Source organism: Balaenoptera ricei, chromosome 1, assembly GCF_028023285.1.
Source record: "Balaenoptera ricei isolate mBalRic1 chromosome 1, mBalRic1.hap2, whole genome shotgun sequence".
NCBI classification, from domain to species: Eukaryota; Metazoa; Chordata; class Mammalia; order Artiodactyla; family Balaenopteridae; genus Balaenoptera; species Balaenoptera ricei.
The window spans coordinates 22,227,316-22,241,641 of NC_082639.1; the positions used below are offsets into that span (position 1 = coordinate 22,227,316).

At 40.6% G+C, this 14,326-nt stretch overlaps 1 protein-coding gene across 2 annotated transcripts in view; it reads left to right on the plus strand.

The window, feature by feature from the left end:
* The window catches only part of PHACTR4 (phosphatase and actin regulator 4), a 149,657-nt gene that overhangs the window by 19,279 nt on the left and 116,052 nt on the right, over positions 1–14,326 (plus strand). The gene's annotated exons all lie outside the window — the stretch shown is intronic.

The window sequence follows — 14,326 nt, forward strand, 5'->3', positions numbered from 1 at the left end:
TCCATTTTACTGGTAAGGAAACTGAGACTCCTGGAGAAACATGGCCAAGGTCACAGCTGTGAGAGGTAGAACTAGATTTTAACCTCGGTTGTCTGACTTCAGGCGTATCTTCTCAAGGCTCACTTGCTGTGCAGTCCTGCTCTTATTACTTGCATAAGTTTATTGGAGTGGGGATGGAGGGCTATAGTGATGAGGAAGAAGAGAAAAGCTTGCATAGGGAAGACAGCCTGATGTCTGTGTATGACATTAGTCCCAATGCGAGCCTTGAGGACATGTCTGTATCAGATTCATGTAGAGAAAGGGGTTGTAGGTTAAAGCTTTTTCCTGTTCCATTCCAGTTCTCATGTAGAGCTACTCTGGGGTCCAGAGGACAAATATGTGACAAAGTAGAGAAGGGTCTCTTCTACTCTTTTTTTTTCAGTATAGTTGATTTACAATATTGTGTTAGTTTCAGGTGTACAGCAAAGTGATTCAGTCATTATAGATATATATATATATATATATATATTCTTTTTCAGATTCTTTTCCCTGTATATAGCAAAGAGATTCAGTCATATATACATATATATTCTTTTTCAGATTCTTTTCCATTATAGGTTATTACAAAATATTGAGTATATTTCTCTGTGCTGTACAGTAGGTCCTCACTGGTTACCTATTTTATATATAGTAGTATGTATATATTAATCACAGTCTCCTAATTTATTCTCCACCCTTTCCCCTTTAGTAACCATAAATTTGTTTTCTATGTCTCTGGGTCTATTTCTTTTTTTTATATAAGCTCATTTGTATCATTTTTTTTTGTTAGATTCCACATATAAGCGCTATCATATGATATTTGTCTTCCTCTGTCTGGCTTACTTCACTTAGTATGATAATCTCTAGGTCCATCCATGTTGCTGCAAATGGCATTATTTCATTCTTTTTATGGCTGAGTAATATTCATATATATATATATCACATCATCTTCTACTCTTTGAAATACACTCCACTTTGTTACAACTTAGATTTTGAGGGATTGTTCTGTTACTTTGAGGCAGACACAAAAGAGGTTACAAGAGCAGCAGAGTTCTTGAATGCAACGGTCTTCAGTGTGTCTCTCTCTTGAGTCATAGTGCTCCAATCTGGATAGGTGGCATCCAGATGCTATGTCTGGAGCACAGTTGTCATCCTAGAATGTTCCTTACAGCCTCTTGGGAATTCTCTTTGCTTCTCTCCTGTGTTGACTCTCCTGTTTCCTGAATCCCATAACTTTCTTTCTCTTTTCTAAAAAAAAATGTAGATATAACTGACATATAACATTGTATTAATTCAGGTGTACAACATAATGATTCAATATATGTATACATTCAAAATGATCACAGTTAAGTCTAGTTAACATCCATCACTGCACAATTTTTTTCCCTTGTGATGAGAACTTTTACCATCTTCTCCATAACTTTCTCTATCTTTTTTTGCCCTCTAGTTTTGGTGGCCATGTCTTATGAAAGAATGCACTAGAAATAAAGTCTTCTCTTGTTGCAGAGCACGGGCTCTAGGCATGCGGGCCTCAGTAGTTGTGGCATGCAGCCTCAGTAGTTGTGGCACACGGGCTTAGTTGCTCCGCGGCATGTGGGATCTTCCCGGAGCAGGGCTCGAACCCGTGTCCCCTGCATTGGCAGGCAGATTCTTAACCACTGTGCCACCAGAGAAGTCCGAAGTAAAGTTTTTTAACACCTTGTATATCTTTTTTTTTTTTTTTTTGGCCAGGCCATGCAACTTGCAGGATCTTAGTTCCCCGACCAGGGATTGAAGCAAGGCCTACAGCAGTGAAAGCGCCAAGTCCTAACTACCGGACCACTAGGGAATTCCCAACACCTTGTATATCTGATTGTGTCTTATCCATATGTTTTAATGATGGTATTGATGGTTTAACAGGGTATAGGATCCTAGGTTGAAAATCATCATCTTTCAGAATTTTGAAGGTATTCTTCCCTTCTCTTCTACTTCTAGGTCTGAAGGTCTGAAGCCATTCTGATCCCTGAGCCTCTATCTGGGACCTGTTTCTTATCTTCTTAGAAGGTTATAGAATCTTGTCTTTGTCAACAGTGTTCTGATATTTCACAGTGTGTGGGTCTTAATATGGGTCTATTCTCATTTATTGTCCTGGGTACTCCTTATTTTATGATTTCCTCAACTCTTTTTTATATATTCTCTCTTTAGGAAACTTTTATCCAGCTGTTGCACTTCCTTGACTGGTTCTCTAATTTTCTCGTCTTTTCTCCTCCTAGTTTCCATATCTGTGTCTTTTTGCTATACTTCTAGGGGATTTCTTCAACTTTATCTTCCATTCTTTCTATTGGGCTCTCGCTTCTGCTTTCATGGTTTTTTCATTTCAAAGAACTTTTTTTCCCTTCTGAATATTCTTTATTATTGTTTATTGCTATTTTTTCATATATTCAAATATCTTTTCTTCTAGTTGAGGCTATGCATGATAGTTTTAAAAATTTTATTTTCTCTGCATTGTCTCAGTTTCTTCCAAGTTTCTTTCTTCTCTTTGTTTTCATCTCTTTCTTTCCTGTTAGAGGAAATCCTTGTGTCCCATAGTCCTTGACTTTCTGCTCATGAATAAAAGTGGGGGACTAAAAGCTGATTGGAAACTCTGTGCATGAAGGGGAGAATCATTGACCATGAGGTCATTTGTCCATGAACCAATGACCATGAGGGACCATTAGCTGGAAGACCTCAGTGCCATTATCTTTACATCTTTCATATTGGGCTTCATTTTCCCCAAAGAAGAAGATACATCTTCCCAGGAGGTAAAGGTTGGCTACCAGAATTCCGGGAGCAGAGTGTGGAAAAAGTCTACTGATTGCCTCTTTTTCGGTATGATGCTCTTCACTGTTCCTGGTGACCTGTATTATTCCAGAGATTGTTTTACTCTCTCAAGAGAATAAACCTCCATACTTCTGCTGAGGTGGAGGAGGGGCAGTCACCTAGAGGGTACGGTGAGGGAAGCCAACTGACCTTCAACTAGTCCTTCTTATTTTAGCTGTTCTTCACCCCCACCTCCAGGGATACCACTGGTTAATTCTTGAACATATCCAGGCTGCTTCTCAGCTTTCTCCAGTTTCTGGTGCAGGATTCCGCATTCTTGGGTCTGCCGGGCCTATTAACACTCATTCATTTGCTTTCTCACCTGCAAAATTCTGTTGTATTTATTACCCCCTCTCCCTTTCCTTATGCTTTAAAATAATCCTTTACTGAAGTTTTAGTGCGATGGGACTGGGAGGGGAGGAAGTGGAAAGGAAAATTACATGCATGAGAAATTATATTCACTGTCTTTATCCAGAACTCTTTAAATTTTTTGTTTTGTTTTTATGGAATTATACCACATTCTACTACTTACACACAGGCAATTTACTTGGATTTCTCTGTGCTTCATCAGAAAAATGGGAGAAATGATGGTATCTACTTCATACTATTGTGAAGATTAAGCAAAATACCATACTTAATTGTTTTTAAGAAACAAATTCTTTCCAGATTTTTATACCTCTGGAGTCAGAATGTTAACACAGGTCCAAGTATCTTGTAAACATTCAGTAAACAATTATCTTAGGTTCAGTGAAATATGGTAATACATGTAACACACTTCACAGAGGGCCTGAAACAAGGTGTGCAATAAATGTGGAAGGCAGGATTATTATTATGCACACTAAACCATACTTAATATTCCAAAACCTGCTTGTCCTACTTAATACAATCTTGTGTCCATTCTTCTGCATTAGTAGAAAGAGATCTACCTTACTCTCTTTGAAGTTATATGATATTCCATAGAATCGATGTTCCATTTAATCACTCTTCCATGGATGGACATTTTTTTTTAAATTTTTTCCTGAAATACCAATAGTAAGCACTCTAGTAATATAGCCATATAGACATGTGTTAGTATTTCTGTATGATAAAGACCTAGAAGTGGAATCACTCTATCACACTCATATGGAAAGTGTCTAATAGGAATTTCCAGAGTAAAAGAGGCATGTGAGTGATTAATCAGGATCCTGATTTAAGTAGGCATCTGTAATTGTGGAAAGCACACGAGACTTAAAGACAAAAGACCTAAATCCCTTTAGTTAGAGTGGTAGCTCTACCACTTATCTGGGGAAATATTGTTTGTTCTTTCATTTATTCAAAAATATGTACTGAATTCTTCCTGCCCTGTGCCAGACACAGTGTTAGAGACTAGGAATACACAGATGAGTAAGACACAGTCCTTGCCCTCTAGAAATTTACAGTAATCGGTGGGGAGATGGACAAAGAAACAGATGCCACTTGCTCTCTGTGTGACCTTGGGAAGTTGCTTAACCTCCTGAATGTCTGTTTCTTTTTCTGTAAAATGGGTGATAGTCCTTATACCATAGGGGTTTTGTGAAGATTACATGAAATAATGTATAAGTGCCTTGTACAGTTCCTGGCACAGAGTGTGCACTCAATAAATGGAAGCTATCATTATTGTTTTAGTAATATGATAATTGTAATAAATAATTTGTTATAGTTGCTGTGATAGAAGCTGCTATGTGTTCTACCTCTTTGAACTCATTTCTACAGTATTAAATGAATTGTTAAGAGACAGTAACATAGCATATTCAAAGTGGCACTAGGTAGAGACTTCCCTGGCGATCCAGTGGTTAAGACCCCATGCTTCCAGTGCAGGGGGCTTGAGTTCTATCCTTGGTCAGGGAACTAAGATCCCACATGCTGCGGGGCGCAGCCAAAAAACCAAACAAACAAAAATGGCACTAGGTAAATATTAGTTTCATTTTTTGCCTTTTTTTTTTTTTTTTAAAGAAATCTCCATTTTAATTTTTATTTATTAATTTTTATTTATTTTTGGCTGTGTTGGGTCTTCGTTTCTGTGCGAGGGCTTTCTCTAGTTGCGGCAAGTGGGGGGGGGTCACTCTTCATCGCGGTGCGCGGGCCTCTCACTATCGCGGCCCCTCTTGTTGCGGAGCACAGGCTCCAGATGCGCAGGCTCAGTAGTTGTGGCTTACAGGCCCAGCCGCTCCGTGGCATGTGGGATCTTCCCAGACCAGGGCTTGAACCCGTGTCCCCTGCATTGGCAGGCGGATTCTCAACCACTGCGCCACCAGGGAAGCCCCATTTTTTGCCTTTTATGTTGGGACAAAGGGTAAATAAGCAGATGGAAACGCAAACATCCATATGTTTGAACACAACAATGATCTTCCCAGTCCATGTGTCACAGAGCCAATTCTGGGCACTTCCTTAGCTACATAGATTTCACTTCTGGCTATATCTGAACGTCTGGAATGAGGCTGCATACCTCCCTGCCCACAGCCACAAATAATCACGGAGACAGGATGTTCATATGTCCCACAGCTGATGGCTGCCTGCTGCAAGGGATTTTTTTCTCCCAGTTTACAAAGCACAGCACAGCTTGTACCCCCATCCTTAATGGGGGTCACTTATTTGCTTGACACTGACTTTTATGAAATTGTTTCTTTTCTTTCGCACACAGATGTAAAACAAGAATTAAAGGAGGGACTTCCCTGGTGGCGCAGTGGTTGAGAATCCACCTGCCAATGCAGCGGACATGGGTTTGAGCCCTGGTCCGGGAAGATCCCACATGCCGCGGAGCAACTAAGCCTGTGCGCCACAACTACTGAGCGTGAGCTCTAGAGCCCGTGAGCCACAACTACTGAGCCTGCATGCCACAACTACTGAAGCCCGCGCGCCTAGAGCCCATGCTCCACAACAAGAGAAGCCACCACAATGAGAAGCCTGCGCACCCCAACGAAGAGGAGCCCCAGCTCGCCACAACTACAGAAAGCCCACATGCAGCAACAAAGACCCAACGCAGCCAAAAATAAATAAATAAATTAATTAATTTAAAAAAAAGAATTAAAAGAGGTATATCTTGATACCAAAAATTCTCAGCTTTAGCTACAATTAAATTTAAAGATAATTCTAGAGGCAAATTTAAGCACAAGGAAGTGATAGAAAAGAGCAGTATAAATATTTGGGGTGGACTCTCTATTTAGAGGTTAACTAGTGTTTAATGACTAGATACATTGTTTTGTTTTATTTTTTCCCCCTGTTTCTTTACTCCCCTAGAGGGTTTTTAAAGCACCTATATTTATTTCTCCTGTCTGGATATGTACCTAGCTATGCAGATCATACCACATCCCCCTGGATTTTTACAAGCTGACTCTCCTTGCAGAGGTGGTGTGGTGCAATGGTCTAGAGCCCAAGTTTTGGAGTCAGGCAGACCTGGGTTTGAATTATAGCTCTTCCATTTACTAGCGCTGGGATCTCAGGCAAAAATTTCTTAAGCTCAGGTTCCTCAGCTGTAAATGGGCAATATTAATATCAATGCTATGATATTAGCTTTATAGAATGAACATGGGTTAAAAGAGATAATACAGGTAAACTCCTCTACACAGTCTCACAGTGTGGGCTTTTAGTTTTTAGTTATGATCATTTTTAATTTCATTAAGGTGCCTCATGCAATGCTTGGCACATAGTTAACGCTCAAAACTTGGCAGCTATTATGAAAAGTTACCTATGGTTTCTAACTGCCAGGATTATGGCTTTGTTATTTAACTTTTTTTGGTTTTTTTGGCTGTGTTGGGTCTTTGTTGCTGCGCGCGGGCTTTCTCTAGTTGTGGCGAGTGGGGGCTACTCTTTGTTGTGGTGCATGGGCTTCTCATTGCGGTGGCTTCTCTTGTTTCGGAGCTCAGGCTCTAGGCGCGTGAGCTTCAGTAGTTGTGGCACGCGGGCTCAGTAGTTGTGGCTCACAGGCTCTAGAGCGCAGGCTCAGTAGTTGTGGCGCACGGGCTTAGTTGCTCCGCGGCATGTGGGATCTTCCCAGACCAGGGCTCGAACCCTTGTCCCCTGCATTGGCAGGCGGATTCTTAACCACTGTGCCACCAGGGAAGCCCTGTTATTTACCTTTTTAAATTTGTTAGTGACTGGGACTTCCCTGGCGGTCCAGTGGTTAAGACTCTGTACTTCCACTACAGGGGGCATGGGTTCGAACCCTGGTCAGGGAACTAAGATCCCACATGCCACACGGCCACAAAAACAAAAAAAACAAAACAAACAAAAAACCTATAAATTTGTTAGTGATTAACATGATCTTTAGCCTAGTACCTGGAAACTTTTCTCATCATCTCTGTGACTCTGACAATGCCTGGCACCATTCCTAGCACACAGTAGGCACTCAGTACATCGCTGTTGAACCATATTCAGTTGAACTGAACATCTATTCAGACATTAGGACAGGAGCTGTGTCACTAAATAGCTGTCATTCCAAAACAGACAGCTAAACCTGCCACAGACATGCTTGCATATTTTGTAAGCCATTATTTCAACTTCCTGCATTGCAGGCATCTCAGTTAATATTCCAGTCCACTCACATGATCCTTTGAAGGAAAATAAAAACTAATAGAAATATCTAGTTTAGCAGCTAAGAGAATGAGCTTTGGTCTAGGTAGATGCAGGTTTACATCCTGGCTCCAGCACCGTCTAGTGGGTCAGTTACTTCGTCTCTCTTAGAGCCTCAGTTTTCTCATCTGTGAAAAGGGGATAATCATAGCACCAATTTCATCAGGTTATGGTGAGACTAGTGCCTTCCATGTGCTGTTCTCTTTTCCTGAAACAGTGTTCCCCTGAGTTTCACCCCTGCCTTTTCGCCTTGACTGTCACTTCTTCCAGAAAGCCTTCCCTGCCACCCATGATAGGTTGAGTTCACTGTTGTACTCTCACTACAGTGTCTGCCAATTACCCTTTGTAATTACTTCTTCAGCTACTCAATTCCTTTCCGGATTGTGAGCTTCCACAGGATAGGGATGGTGTCTGTCTCATTCATTCCTGTGTCTCCAGTGCCTAACAGTCCCTTGATACATAATATTTTGGGTGGACTATATTTGTTAACTGAATGAAATAATGAGATAATAATGCACATAAACACAGAGCCTAACATTTAGCAAGCTCTCAATAAATGACCTATATAATTATCAACAACACAGTATTGATGCTGAGTTTATTCACCTTGAGAAAACTAATATAGTGAGAAAAGCAGCAAATTGGAGATAGGTGTTGTGAATCTAGTTCTGTATCTCGTTTGCCATATGTCCTTGGGCAAATCTTATTTCTTCTCATTTTTCCACTATTAAAATAAACATAAGAAATTCACCCTGGCGTCCTGCTTAGCTTGGTCTTTGTAAAGTCTGCCCTTTGCCAGACCACACCTGACAGGCTATCCTATGTATGCCCAGAGTTTCTAGATAGGGATCCTATAATGCCCTAGTACTCCTCTGCTTTGTCAGCTGCTCACTGTTGACCCGTGACCCTAATCTATCTGACCCTGTCTAGCCCCTTTCACAACTACTGACGCATGCGCGCCTAAAGCCTGTGCTCCGCAGCAAGAGAAGCCACCGCAATGAGAAGCCCGCGCACCGCAACGAAGAGTAGCCCCCGCTCGCTGCAACTAGAGAAAGCCCGCGTGCAGCAACGAAGACCCAATGCAGCCAAATAAATAAATTTTAATAAAAAGGGCACAAGACTAATAAAAATACTTCACTAAAGAAGATGTACAGATAGGGATTTCCCTGGTGAGCCTGCCTGGCATGCTGCAAGGCCAATAAAAAAAAAAAAAAGAGGCTGAATATTGTTATGCATTAGGGAAATGCAGATTTTGCTGAGATACCACTACACACATGCTGGAATGGCTGAAAACAAATACTAACAATTTTCCAAAAAACTGACAATTCCAAATGCTGATAAGCATGCAGAGCAAGTGGCGCTCTCAATTCTTGCTGGTGGAAATGCAAAATGGTGTGAACATTTTGTTAAAGAGTTTGGTTGTTTTTTTGTTTTTTTAATAATGTTGGACATACATTTACCATACAACTCAGCAATCCCATGCCTAGTTCTTTACCTGAAAGAAATAAAAACCTATGTTTACACAAAAATCTGTATACAAATGTTTATAGGAGCTTTATTCACAGTCAACAAAAACTGAAAACCATCCCAATGCCCTAAAACTGGTAAATGGAAAAACAAACCATGGTACATCACTGCAATGGAATACTATTCAGCAGTAGAAAGGAATGAAATACTGAGACATGAGACAGCATGGATGAATCGCACATGCATTATTCTAAGTGAAAGTAGCCAGACTCAGAAAGCTATTTGTTTTTTATTCCATTTATATGACTTTCTGGAAAAACCCAAATTATAGGAACAGAAAACAGATCAGTAGATGCCATAGGTTGCGTGAGGAGGAGGGGCTGACTACAAAAGATAGCACAAGGGAATATTCCGGGGTGATGGAACAGTTCTTACCTAAATTATTATGGTGGTGGTTACACAGGTATATGCAGTTATCTCATAGAGCTGAACACCAAAAAGAATGAAATTTACAGGGTTCAATCCCTGGTTGGGGTACTAAGATCCCATAAGCCGTGCGGCGCCACCAAAAAACCCCACAAACAAAACCCAATACTTCACTTCCCCACCAAAGCCATTGATTTCAGGTTGACATAATAGCAGTTGTTGATATAAATAAATTGTTTTTCCTTACAAAAAAAAAGTATTTTGCACACTGCTCTGCTCCATGCTTGCTTTTTTTTTTTTAATAGAGAACTATTTCAAGAAGCAGATAAAAAGAGGTTTATGTAACATCCAAGTACCTTTCACCAACTTTGTCAAATCTGAACCTTTTGCCTTATTTCCTTACGGTTTTTTTTAAGAAAAAAAATAAGAGAGATGTGTTAAGCCCCAATGTATCCTTCCTTTCACCCAATCTTTTCCTTCCTCCTCAAGAAGTAATCACCTACCTGAATATTTTATTTCCACACATGATTTAATATTTTTACAATGTATATATGAACCTTTAAACAGTACATAGTGTTGTTTGGCACATTGTAAAATTTTATATACATGGTATCAAGCTGTATCTATCCTTCTACAGCTTTTCCCCCCCCTCAACATTTTGTTTTATCCATGTTGATAACCAGTAGCTTGAGTTTATTCATTTTAACTGTTTTGAATTATTCTATATTATGAATATATCACAATTAATTTGCCCATTATCCAGTAGATGGATATTTAGATTGTCTCCATTTTTTTCCCATTTCAAACAGTGCTACAATGAACATTCCTGCACCTACAGCCTGTGTCAATGTTCATTGTTGAAAACTTGGAAGTTTACAAAAAATAGAAAGATGAAAACTAATATTACCTACCATAACAGTTATTATTATTATTTTTTGAGCATTAAACCAAGTACAGTGCTGGGTACTTTATGGGTTACTTTAATTCTCACACCAACCTATATATTAGGTACTATTATGTTTCCTATGGCACAACGAGAAAACTGAATTTTTTTTTTTTTTTTTTTTTTTTTTTAGTAAAAGGTGAAAAATTTATTCCATCTGAAGAGAAACAGGAGTGTGGAGACTGAATCTTAACAAGTTTAAATAACTTAGCCAATTGCACAGAGAAGGGACAGAACAACTCTCTATTGCCAAAGCCTGTGCTGTTAAATTAACATTATGTTCCAGTAGTTCCCCAAAGCCCCAAATCCAGAAATATTAATAGTTAGAAATAGTCTTTATGGTTAATTGGTCTCTCAGAAGACAAGAGAAGCCACCTTCCAGCTAAAAATTAATCAGGAGTATCATACATATGCAGAAAATTATACATACCCCACTGATTAATTTTTACAAACTGAATATACTCATGTAACCAGCACCCAGATCAAAAACCAGAGTATTGGGCTTCCCTGGTGGTGCAGTGGTTGAGAATCTGCCTGCCAATGCAGGGGACACGGGTTCGAGCCCTGGTCTGGGAAGATCCCACATGCCGCGGAGCAACTGGGCCCGTGAGCCACAACTGCTGAGCCTGCGCGTCTGGAGCCTGTGCTCTGCAACGGGAGAGGCCGCGATAGTGAGAGGCCCGCGCACCGCGATGAAGAGTGGCCCCCGCTTGCCGCAACTAGAGAAAGCCCTCGCACAGAAACGAAAAAACCCAACGCAGTCAAATAAATAAATAAATAAATAATTTTAAAACAACAACAACAAAAAAAACAAACCAAAAAAACCAGAGTATTACCAGCATTTAGAAAATGTCCTTTCACCCTCTTCCAGACACTGTTCTTCCACTTGGAAGGGTAGCTGCTATCCCAACTTTCAACAGACTATTTTTGCCTGCTTTGTGTTTTATTTATGTGAAATCATACAGTATACACTACTTGGTCTGGCTTCTTTCACTTAATATTATTTGTGAGAATCATCCATATGGTTGAGTATAGTGTGTTATAGGGCACAAAAGGCATATGGCACAATCTACATTTTGCAAAGAATTATGAGCACCACTGAGATTGTAGCCAGCCATTACTGAAGACTAGGTGATAGACTGGATCGAATGTAGAGCATGGGCAAATCTGAGTCTTGCAAGGGATGGTGTGGGACCTCTTTTGCCTTCTGTCATCTCAGCCTTACCTTAGATTCTAGATGAAGCTGCAGAAAACAGTACAGTGAGGGCTTCAACTCTCCTGGCTCTTTCTGCGATCTGTCCTGGAGCTTTCCCTAAACCAGGACGTAGGACCCTGGTGGGAGCCTACCAGGAAGTGGGAGGGGAGTTGATGCCCCTGGGCCATCCTAAGCAATGGGGGATGGGAGTCAATGGATAAATGCTTCTTCGTGGCAGTCCTCAGGTGGACCATGCTGAGAAGCATTCTAGGGAATCCTCAGATGGCTTTGGTAGGATCTAGCCCCAGGTACCCACAGCAGTGAACACCTTGGTAATGCATCTTTTCTGTTGGCCTTTCTTCCTTCACTATTTTACCCTGTACTTTCACATTAAATCCCTGGGATCACATTCCAAGTAAATTACCTGCAACTAGTAGTTGTCTTAGTTCTGTTTTCTGGGAGGAGTCCTAATTAAGACATATGTAAAATACCTGGTTCATGGCAGATGTTCAAGAAAAAGTAGCAGTTGTTTGTTTTTTGTTTGTTTGTTTGGGGGTTTTTTGGCTGCATTGGGTCTTAGTTACAGCACGTGGGATCTTTCATCGCAGCATGTGGGCTTCTCACTAGTTGTGGCGGGCAGTCTCTAGAGGGCAAGGGCTTAGTAGTTGCACAGCACGGGCTTAGTTGCCCCGCGGTATGTGAGATCTTAGTTCCCAGACCAGAGCTCGAACCCGCTTCCCCTGCATTGGAAGGCGGATTCTTAACCACTGGACAACCAGGGAAGTCCCAGCAGTTTTATTATTACTACTTTACTGCTACTACTACTGTTACCACCATTATTAGTTACCTGGATTTCACAATTGCCATCCCTATTAGTCCCCTTCCTCATGGATGATATTGAAGCTTCACAGTTAGAGCTTCTATGCAGTGATTTTTGCTTTTATCCTAGGGTACTAGGAAGCCATTGAAGAATTTTCTTTCTTTTTTGAAAACAATTTTTAAAAAATATTTATTTATTTATTTATTTATTTATTTAGGCTGCACCAGGTCTTAGTTTCAGCACACTGGATCTTTGTTGCAGCATGCGGGATCTTTTAGCTGCAGCAGGCGAACTCTTAGTTGTGGCATGCGGGATCTAGTTCCCTGACCACGGATGGAACCCGGGCCCCTTGCATTGGGAGCTTGGAGTCTTAATCACTGGACAATTTTTTGACTATATTATTTTTCAGGTTTAGTGGAGTATAATTGGCAAACAATAAACAGCATATATTTAAAGTGTGTAGTTTGATGAGTTTTGATTTTTTTGATTTTTTTTTTTTTTTGCTGCGCTGCGGCAAAAACCATAAGCACAAACTTTGAAACCATAAGCACAATCAAGATAATTAACACAATTAATTACTGTGTTATTGTGTGAATGAAAAATATTACTTGCCATATCAGTAAACAAAGGATGTTGCAGCCATCAAACCATCACATTACAGCCTCCTGGACGGTGAGCCCCAGGGAACTCAGGATAGAAACAGGATGCCCGCCATCTAGCACCCTGAGGAAACTCAGGATGAGAAAGCACAGGATGCTGGCCCCAGATACCTGAGGTGCATACCAAAGGAATGATTTCAGTGAGCCCAGACTCTTTCATCTCCCCATATATAGAAAAGTGCTAAATTCCTTAACTTAAGACATCTGGTTTTCTTTAATTAACCGTAATCTTTTGATGTTCCTACTACCTGGTCTTTGTTGCAAAAACTCCTATATATCCTGGCTCTCCTCTTGCCTCTTCAGAGCAGCCTCTCAGAGTTATCTGAGATGTTGTGTCCCGGGCTTAAGTCCTCAGTTTTGTACACCAAATAAAACATAACTCTCAACTTTTAGGTTGTGTATTTCTTTTTTCAGTTGACACCTGTCACCCCAAAAGTTTCCTCATCCCCTTTATTTATTATTATTATTTTTACTTTTGGGGATCTTAGTTCCCCAGCTGGGGATGGAACCCACACCCCCTGTAGTGGAAGCACAGAGTCTTAACCACTGGACCGCCAGGGAAGTTCCTCCTCATCTCCTTTATTATCCCTCCCTGTCATGCTTCTGCCTCGTTGGTCCCCAGGCAACCACTTGATCTGCTTTTGTCACGATAATTCCTAGAATTTATGTAAATGCAATCACACAGGATATACTCTTTTATGTCTGACTTCTTTCTTTTTTTATATATATCTATTTATTTATTTATATTTGCCTGCATTGGGTCTTTGTTGCTGCGCACGGGCTTTCTCTAGTTGCGGCGAGCAGGGGCTACTCTGTTGTGGTGCTCGGGCTTCTCATTGTGGTGGTGCGCGGCCTTTAGTAGTTGTGGCGTGTGGGCTCCATAGTTGTGGCTCACGGGCTCTAGAGCGCAGGCTCAGTAGTTGTGGCACATGGGCTTAGTTGCTCCACGGCATGTGGGATCTTCCCGGACCAGGGCTCGAACCCGTGTCCCCTGCATTGGCAAGCTCATTCTTAACCACTGTGCCACCAGGGAAGTCCCTGTCTGACTTCTTTCACTCGGCATAATTATTTTAAGATTCATCATGATGTTACATGTATTAGTAGCTCATTCCTTTTTATTACCGAAGAGTATTCCATTGTGGAAATATCCATTTGCATTGTGAAGAACATTTGAGTTGTTTCCAGTCTTTGGCTAGTAGCAAAGCTGCTATGAACGTTCATGTTCAAGTCTTTGTGCAGATGTATGCTTTCATTTGTCTTGGGTAAATACCTATAGTCAGTAAATGGTTGGGCCATATATTAGGTAGGTATATAATATTTAATTATAGTAGGTATATATTTAATTATGGTAGGTATATATTTAATTTTTAAAG